General features: G+C 58.6%; 1 long non-coding RNA gene across 1 annotated transcript; it reads right to left on the bottom strand.

Annotated features, from left to right (window-relative positions):
- Positions 1–1,313: 1,313 nt before the first annotated feature.
- Positions 1,314–9,112, bottom strand: LOC114233123 (uncharacterized). The gene is made up of 4 exons (XR_003619274.2): positions 8,953–9,112; positions 2,561–2,735; positions 1,743–1,890; positions 1,314–1,420 (listed from the first exon to the last, which is right to left on the bottom strand). It is a non-coding gene; the product is annotated as an uncharacterized LOC114233123 (long non-coding RNA).
- Between the last annotated feature and the right edge of the window lie 234 nt (positions 9,113–9,346).

Here is a 9,346-nt window from a genome sequence, read left to right as displayed (position 1 = left end):
AGAGCCCGTTCACAGGTGCCTCTCAGAGGGGAAGAGAAAGGAAACGCGGAGGCCGCACTGGCCTGCCTTCCCTGCGAGCGGGCGGAAGGGAGTGGGGTGGGGAAAAGAGAGCGGAGAGGCGGGACCCCACAGGGCCTCCAGGTGTTAGCCGAGGGTGTCATCAAATTACGCAGCAGCCCCCCTTTTCTCTTCAGACACCAGGCAAGTCTGCTCTGGCTAATTCCAACCAGCACTACTGACCCAGGACGGTGCCGGAAATCTACTCGGTAGGGGAGAGGTTTCCCGGCGACGCAGCCAAGGCTTTCTGAATTGTCTCTACAAGGCGACAGGCCTCCCCAGTTCTGCAGCCGTCATCGTTTTTAATCACCGTTGCTATTATCATCAAGCGAGGCAGAGAAAAACATTTCTACATCCACTGCCTACAGATGCTCTGCAATGGCTTACAGGGAGTGGAATTTTTTTTTAAGGCCAAGGCAATAATAGCTTAGAGGAAGAAAGTCACACACACACACACACACACACACACACACACACACACCAAGGTAGGCAGCCCAGGCAGTGTAGCTCAGTGGCTGAGCATCAACCTATGAACCAGGAGGTCATGGTTCAATTCCAGTCAAACCCAGGTTTCATGCTCAATCCCCAGTGTGGGGAGTGCAGGAGGCAGCCAACCAATGATTCTCTCTCATCATCTGATGTTTCTATCTCTCTCTCCCTTCTCCCTTCCTCTCTGAAATCAATAAAAATATATTTTAAAAAAAAAGGGTAGGGAAAGAGCCCCAAAATCTACTTGCCCAGACCATAGTCTAAACTCCAGACTGAGCTCTAGACGGAGGCCAGCAAGGCTAACGGTGTCTAGAGTAAGAAAGGACATCCCAGAGATGACCCGGGAAGAGGATACCCGAGTCCCAGGCAGGTTCCCAGGGCCTTGAGGGGTTACACCCAGAATCTCAGGTGAGGTGATATATTGGGGGGCTAAGGAGAGTACCGGTCAGTGACATGGGAGACGCAACTGCTCTGCCAACAGCCACACCCAGCAACCTCCCAGCCATCTCCCACACACCCTAGCAGCCGGGTCGCTTCGCTGGCCACCTTCCCCAAGTATCTGCTGGCTACTCACCCCATTCACAGAAAAAGCTGGGAGGAAGAGAATGGAAAGGAGGGAAAAATTGTTTGGGAGATTCTGAAATGAACAAGTTGAAGGATTCCTCACCGCATAAGGAAAATGGTCTCCCTGGGAAAAGAAGGGGTTGGGGAAAAACGAGAAGGGGACAGCCCACACCTGACTTACCTGGGAGGCAGGGAAGGGGTTAAATCGTATTTTCCATGCTGCATCAGGTTTCCATTGAGCAGCTGGGTGATGAGCCACATCCATCAGCACTTTCGGTCCTGGAACCGCAGAGTGGCGGCTCAACAGCACCTACAACAGGGAGAAGGCAGAGATCCAGCCCACTCTGCCTGTACCACCCACCAGGACACCCCCAGTCACCACCAACTCTCCCGAGGACGAGGACGGCTGACACCTCTGCCTAGCAAAGGCAGATTTCCAGAAACTCCAGAGGGGGCTGAGGGCAGGGAGCAGGCGCAGTTCCCGGATGCCGGAGCTGAGCTTGCCCTCATGGATCCTAAAGAAAATCAAAGGGAGGAGGAGGAAGGGGTGGAGAAAGGCAGGGAAGACAAGAGGTCCTACAGAAGGAAGGGGGAGGTCAAAGCAAGGCAAACAGGAAACCGAGAAGACATACCGGAGCCTGGTCTTCGCCACGGGTCACGCTGTGCCTTCAGCCACGTCCAGGGCCCAGTCTCTCCTCGTCCAAAGCCCAAATCCATCGAGGCTGTCAGCCCCTCCTACATCAGTACCCTCATCCATGTGACCTTTGTATCTATCCGCATCTGAATTAGGGGAAAGAGAGTGTGGCAGCCCTGAATCGGACACAGTTCAAGTGCGTACACACACACACACACACACACACACACACACACACACACGTACACACGCCCTTCCCAGAATGAAAGGCCCCTCAGAGATGCCTCACTCTCTAGGTTCTGGTTCTCTGATAGAACTACTCCTCTCCCACAGGGGAGGGCAGACACGTCCGATAAGAATTGCTTAGCAAAGGCTATATATAGTCTAGGTTCCAACCGGCCTAGAGATTTGGAGCTAGAACTTGGCAGAGAACCATGCTAGATGCTGGCAAGGACCAGCCTCCCTCAGCCAGCCAACCGAGAGCCTCACCTCCCTGCCGGGGGCAGCGAGGGCAACCAGGGTCCTTCCATTTGGCCCATTAACACTCTGCACTGAGGGACATGGGCTTCTGGCTCTGTTTTAGGGAAAGTCGACGTCTCCTAAATGAGAGGGGGAAGTGTGGGGGCTGAACATTGAGTTCTAGCGTCTCTACAGCTCTCCGCAGCACGAGAAAAGCAATCTAGTCCTCTCTTCCGGAGGACCAAGGGTGGGGCGTGCCAGAACAGAACGGAGAAGGCACAGCAGCTGGCTGGGGCAGAAAAACATCTATCTGCTTCCGATGTCTGAAGGAATAAAAGAACGCAGACAAATACTTACTGCACGGAGCCAGGCTGCCATGCATCTCTCCTTTTTGGGGGGGTTTCAAATAAATGCAAACGGGCGCACATGACCCCACGGTATGACGGCCGTCTTCTGCACACCAGCACCATCCTCAGCTGGGCCGAGTCTCCACAAGGTTGTCACGGACGGAGCTCCACTCCTCTTGAGTTCTCTGTGGGGAAGAAGCAAAAGGAAGACTCAGCCACAGGGCCAGCCGCAAGCAATTCACTGTGCAGGCTCCAATGAGGCCCCATTAGGGTCACGCTGTGGCCCTGGGACCCTGGCCCTCCGCTGCTGCTCAGCATCCAGTGACAGAAGCAACACATTGTCCTGGAGAAAGACCCGTGCCCCGGGCACAGCGTCTGGTCAAGAAGGGCCCGTCCAGCAGCTCTTTCAAAAACAAACCTGAGGCTGGGATGGCTCGGTGGTTGAGCGTTGACCAATGAACCGGGGGGGGGGGGGGGGGGGGGGGGGTGTCATGGTTGGATTCCCAGTTAGGGCACATGCCCGGGTTGGGGGCTCGATCCCCAGTTGGGGGCGTGCAGGAGGCAGCTGATCAAGGAATCAATGATTCTCTCTCATCTTTGATGTTGCTATCTCCCTCTCCCTCTCCCTTCCTCTGTGAAATAAATATAATTATTTTTTAAAAACAACAACAACAAAGCCTGAGGGACCACGGAGCTCTCTGAAGTACAGAATCGGGGCTCTCCTCATACACACAGCTTCTGGACAAAGAAACAGGGGACTCAAAGCATCCGACACCCACTATATATGAATGTCTGTAGGTCAAGTTGCTCTGTGCTCAGGCTCAAAAAGACATGACGCAGAGGGGCTGGTGCTGCCTGTGGGCTCGGGGTGGGGACGGCTGGCTCAGCCATTGCTCCGACCAACTGTCCGCTGTGACCTCGGTCAGGTCTCCCTGCTCCCTCAGCCTCCCAAGGCCCCAAAGCCACTCCTCCCAGAGGTCCCCAGTGAGTCACGCCCGGAGGTCGCTGGGGAAGGGAGGAGGTGCCGGCATCAGCTTTGGGAAAGTGTGAGACTCAGGCACGGGACCCAGGGAAAGGGGGCAGGGAGCCCCGGGCCGGCTGCCCCTCCACCCCACCCACAGGTTGTCTGCTCCTCTGCCCCGTGACACTGACGGAGAGGAGAGAAAGCGAAGCCAGAGGCTGGGGATGATGGTTTGGCCACAATTCAGCGGCGATGGAGCTCCATGTTCTCTCTGGCTCCCCAGCAGGCCTGGCGGGGCGGGGCGGCGGGCGGGCGGGGCCTGGGGGAAGGTCACATGCACCCGGCGCAATGCGGCAGATTCGAGAAAAGCCTAGAACCCTGAGCCGCCATGACACACACACACCCAGGTCAGGAACTCAAGGTCTACAATTTTGCCTGAGAAGGAAGAGAGGCAGATGAAGGGGTGGGGGCGGAGGAGGGGGGGTGGTAAGCTTTGATTTGGGACGGCAGGAAAGGGGAGGCCCAAGCAGGCTACCCAAGAGCTGAGCTTCAGCTAAAGGCCGGAGACGTGTCTCCACCATCTTCACACGATGCCAACTGCGAAAACCTAAGACGCCACATCCCCACGATGGGCACTTGTTCGTGGGGTCCCGGAGCGCTCCTGCTGGCCCCGCCCCCACCCCAAGCAGAGATCCCCACCTTCTGTCCAAGGCCACGAGCCACACGGACGCATCCCCAAGGGCCCTGCTAAGATGTCTCCCATTTGGGACTCGTGAGAGGAGCTCCAGAAGCGACCCTGTTTGTCAAGTTCATCTAAAAATACAAACAGCTGCATTTTCTTTTCCGATTCTAAAATGCGAGGGCCCACAGAACCCTGGTGAGCCCCCGGGGCTCTCCCCCACCCCGATCCGCAGCGGTGGGCTTCTGGCTGCCCGGCCCCTCTTGAAAACGACCCGAGCCGCGGGGTCAGCTCGGCGCCCCGACGAGCTGTGTCTGCTTTCCTGCTGACAGAACGGCCTGGCCATTCAGCGGAGCGCTCCATCTTCCTGCTCCCAACGCACTGAGTCATCATCCAGAGAGGAAAAAAACAACGGAGCCGCCGTCACCAGGGTCCCCGCTGCCGTCGGCTGGCGACTCACGGCTGTCGTCACGCTCCGCTCTGCAGCCCCAGAATGGGTGACGAGGGGCCTCAGGGTGCCCGGCTCCCCTCCCACGGATGCGTGGCAGGAAGCAGGCAGCCACTGCTGCGAGGAGGGGAGGGAGACTAACCTGGCATCCGAAGGCTCCCAGGAAGGCGCCCCGGTTAACCCTCCCCCTGCCACCACCAGTCCTCCGGCTCCATTCCCACGGCCTCGCTCCCATGCGGACGGTGGAGGGGCAGGTTTCAGGTGCCTGCTGCCTGGTGACCTCCCCTCCCACCCCCCTACTCCCCCCACTCTGCTTCTGCTGTCACTGAAGGCACGCAAGCTCCCCTCTCCCCCATGTCTTCTCGAGCCCAGCCGACTCACGCCGTTCCTGCCTCACGTCCCTGCAAACCTCCTGGGTAGGGGCAAGGGAGCCACACTTTCGGTGGGGGACCTATTTGCTTGGCGAGATAGCAGGCATTTCTGTGGAGTCACCGTGGCTCCCTCTCCCTGACTGAGGACACGAAGACTGAGGAGGATCAAATGATTTGTCTAAAAGCGCCCGGGGAAGCTGAGGCAGGGTCCAGGCGCAAACCTCCGTCTGTCCAGGAATAATCAATGTCCCTGCTCCCTGCCGCCCACGCTCTCCACTCGCGTCTGCGTTCCGGAGCTTATTTCTGCTCAGAAGATCCCATAACCCACCCAGCCTCCTCCTCCTCCTCCTCTCCCAGGATCATGGAGGTTTGTCAATCCATCCATTTCAGCTACAAAAAAAAAAAAAGGAAGCCGGCCTAATGAGTGAGACTGGCCACAACGGAAGAGGAAAAAGTTAATGAGGGTGGTATGGGCCAGCGAAGGGACCCAGACCTTGGGTGCAAAAAGACCGGCCACCCAAAGTCCCACCATGATGAGGAACGTACAGAATCCCTTAAATAGTCACGTTTGGGGGGACCTACCTCGTTAAAAGGCATTTTGCAGACACAGAGGATGGAGAAAGAAAACACACAAAGGCTTTGAGAGACCAGGGTTCTAACCATGATCAGAACACTTACCAGCCACGGATGCTCCCCGCAGGGTGGGGTGAGGAATAACTGAAATGACCGCTGTGCGAGAGCTGGGTGGGGGGCCCAGCAGGCGGGAGGCACCCACTGGGCACGTGTGAGCTCACCATCTAATAGGTGACGTGAGATTTACAGACAAAAAAACAACCAAAGGAGCAGAAAGGGGGGATGAAGCCCATGGGAGCGTGGCCCCAGGGGGCAGGGTGGCTCCGAGGACCCCGCTGGCGAAGGGGAGGACAGGTCCCCGGGGGCGGCGGGCACTGCGGCAGGTGGGTGGGTGCCGCGGAAAATGCCCCCCGGTGAAAACGGAGATGGGAAAAGCAAGCAAAAGGAAGTCACCTGGTTTTGCGAGAATCTGTGGCCACCTAGGGACAGGATCTAAGGCTGGCTGCAGACAGCCCCCGGCAGGCAGCCTGCGAGGGGAAGGCTTTCCTCTGGATCGAGGAGAAACCATTTCACGTTTCTGGGCAGGAAGACAAGATGGCCGCTGCACGCAGCCGGCCGGGGACGGCACGGGCATGGGGACGGGGACGGGGACGGGGACGGCAGGGCGCCTGCTGGGCTCGGGGATCGGCTCTGGCAGAGGCCTGAGCACCAACAGAGGGGAAAAGGGCAAGCAGGCAGGGCCATCGGAACAGATCCTCGAACTGCCAGGGACCCCACCCCTGCCCGTGGGGAGGCTGCCTGCCCGAGGCAGACCTATTTGGGGAACCCTAAGCACGGATCCCACACGTCTGAGATGAGCTGCCATGGCTCTGCCTCCTCTGCCCTCCCCCCCCCGCCCCCAAGATCCAGCCGTTCGCCCAACAGCCCTGAGCCTGAGGCTGAGGCATGGCGACCCAGGCCTTGGGTCAGCAGGGCCCACGCTCTGGCAACACCAGGGCCCCAGTGGCGACCCCCCACCAGGGCTGGGCCACCTTCACTGCGGCAGCCACCGATGCCCGCCTCTGCCCCCGCCCCCCATCACAGCCCCCGCCCCCCGCCCACTGCAGAACCGGCACAGCAGGCCCAGAAAAACCAACGCCACCGTGTCAGAGACCAGCACACACCCCTCCAACATGGCAGCCTTGCAAGAAAAGGCGTCCAAGAATACTGTCAGCCCACCTAGGGGAGGGAGGGCCGGCGACAAGGGCAGTCAACGGTCACCCACTCTCCCCGGGGCCCCCCAACCTTTCCTCGCTCTCCCAACTGTCACATCGTTCCCATCAGAACTGCCATTCCAAAAGCCAGAAGCATAAGCGGGAAGGAAGGGCATCAGCCCGTCCCCCGGGGACGTCCTGGGGGCCCGAGGTGGCCCCGGGCACTCAGAAGGACAGCCTACGATCTACACCCCAACACGAGGACCAGCAGTCGGCCCCCTTCTGTCTGCAGACCTAGCTCCTACCTCTGACGGGACGAGAGCGAAACCTTCCGTGGCTCCCCTGCGAGACCCTCCCCAGCTCCGTGGGCCCCGGGAGCCAGGAGGCAGGCTGGCGAGGAAGGGCCGAGAAGGCGCAGCCGTGCCCTCCGTTATGTAAGCGGCAGGGCGGTGCTGCCCTAGGCCAGAGACCCAGGGCGCATTGCGCTCCCAGCTGCGCAGTCATGGGCGGGGGCCACTGCGCAGGGCCGGGCAGGGCTCGGAGACCCCCCTCCCCACAAATGTGAGACCTGCACCCAGATGGGATGGGGAGCTGGAACCCTGAATTTCCCACGTCCCCTGCCCCCCCAACCAGAGGCACAGCCTGCTGTCCTAGTTTTGCTCTCACTCTCGTCTCTCCCCAGAAGGACAAGCCTGGGTCGCCTCTCGGGGCCCAGGGGCTCTCCCCGAAACCCCACCTGATACGCAGCTTCTGAGCAATGTCCGGGGGTCAGTCCCATCCTCACCTTTGCAAGCACCAGGGAGCAGCAGCTTCCAGAAGGCAGGTCCTTCCCACACTGGGCTCAGCTCTGGGCAGCCCCAGACGTCAATGCAAATCTCTGGTCCCCCTGGGAGTAGCCCAGAGTCAGCAGGAAGCCCGGGGTGGTGGCAACAGCAGCAGCTCTGCCCTACCTTGCCCGGGCGTTTCCAGGGGAGCCAAGAATTATTTTGCCGCAACACTGAGGTGTGGCTGATTGGAAAATTCCCTTTTCTGACACCAAACTAAAAGGACACATATTTTCTTCCAGTTTGGCCAACCCTCTGGGCACCTGTCTAGCTCCCCAACCCTTCCCCCTCGATGAAGTTTGGGGTGCCCTAAGCTCCTCTTCCTTAGAGTGCGTGAAATAAAAAGGCTCAGGAAGAGGTTTCCACTGGTCAGTCAAAAGCAGGCACCCAGGAGCACATACGCACACCCCTAAACAGATTTTAGAAAGCTGCTGGGCTTCTCCCCCCTCCCCTTTAAGCAAGTGAAATGCAAATTCAGATTTGATACCTTGCCCTCAGCCAATGAAAAAAAGGTTTTCACCTGCCATGGGCCAACCCACCAATCAGAGGAAGTGTCTGGAGTGAGAGCCCTCCCCTGGCCAATGGAAGGCCAGCTCAGTCACTTAGTTAATGATGCAGCAGTACAAGGAAGGCCATCACATGTGAACTGGAAGGGTGCCAACATGGAGAGACACAGAGAGCGCAAGGTAAACAACTTTCCAACGCCAAAGGGATGACATTTAATCTCTAAATGCTAGCTTCCCTCCTCAGCTCATCTTTAAACCCTCTCAGCTGGCCCCACACACCCCGGGAACCTCACTACCTGTCCCCCTAGAGATCCTCACAAGATGCAACAGTGACTGCGTCACCACTCCCCACTTTTCCCAACTACGCAGTGACAAACCTACCAGCTTCACCCCGCGGCTCCCAGCCCACACCCCACCCTGCCCACCTGCTCCTCACCGGCCAGATTCTCAGGGCTGAACGTTTCCCTAAGGCAGCCCCTGGGAAACTGTGCCCTGGCCTTCCTCTCAGGACCTCTCCTCCTCACTGGCCCCCCTTCCACCTGAGCCCCGCACGGACAGACAGACAAGTGCTGACACTTAACCTGGAAAACCAGTCCGTATGTCTGCCCAATAGAAGAAAAAGAGGATCAAGACTAGGAGGTCAGGTGGGGCGCCTGAGAGAGCTTGCTCCTCTCTCCTCTCCCCCGAACAGGTTGAGCAGCTGACACGAAGGGAAAAGAAACTGAAGTGGGGGGGGGGAAAAGCCCTCCCTCCATGAAAAAAAATAGCAAAAAGTGAGAAAGGAGGTGAGAAAGACAGAGCGCCCACATACGCAGAGACATCGCCCCCGATCCCAGCAAGTACGTACGTGGGGGAAGAAGAGGGTTACGCCATCAAGTCCTGAAGCCCATCGGACCGCCCATCGCGCCGGCTGCGCAGACCTAAATCTTGGTCCGGCTGTAAGATGCCGCAGTCTCGAATGTTCCAGAAATCGGTCCGGTTAAGTCTTCCACTGTGGCCCCACAACCTCTTGCTCCCACCCCTGCCCTGCCCCCCCACCCCCATCCCCACCTCCTCCGCACGGGAACCGCCCGTGCCACCTTGCGTGTATCATCCTCTTAGCCTAGGCTACCCAGAGGCCTCCAGCCCCCAGCAGATTTCTGAACGGCTTGGCAAGTGAGCTGGCAGAACCTGGTGCCCGGTGTTGCTATGACTTGTTTCTTGATTTCTCTCTCTCTCTGCTGCAGCACGGCTGTTGCTAG

Source organism: Eptesicus fuscus, chromosome 22, assembly GCF_027574615.1.
Source record: "Eptesicus fuscus isolate TK198812 chromosome 22, DD_ASM_mEF_20220401, whole genome shotgun sequence".
In the NCBI taxonomy this organism is placed as follows: domain Eukaryota; kingdom Metazoa; phylum Chordata; class Mammalia; order Chiroptera; family Vespertilionidae; genus Eptesicus; species Eptesicus fuscus.
The sequence above is the reverse complement of the archived record's forward strand: the minus strand, read 5'-3'. Positions and strand labels throughout refer to the sequence as shown.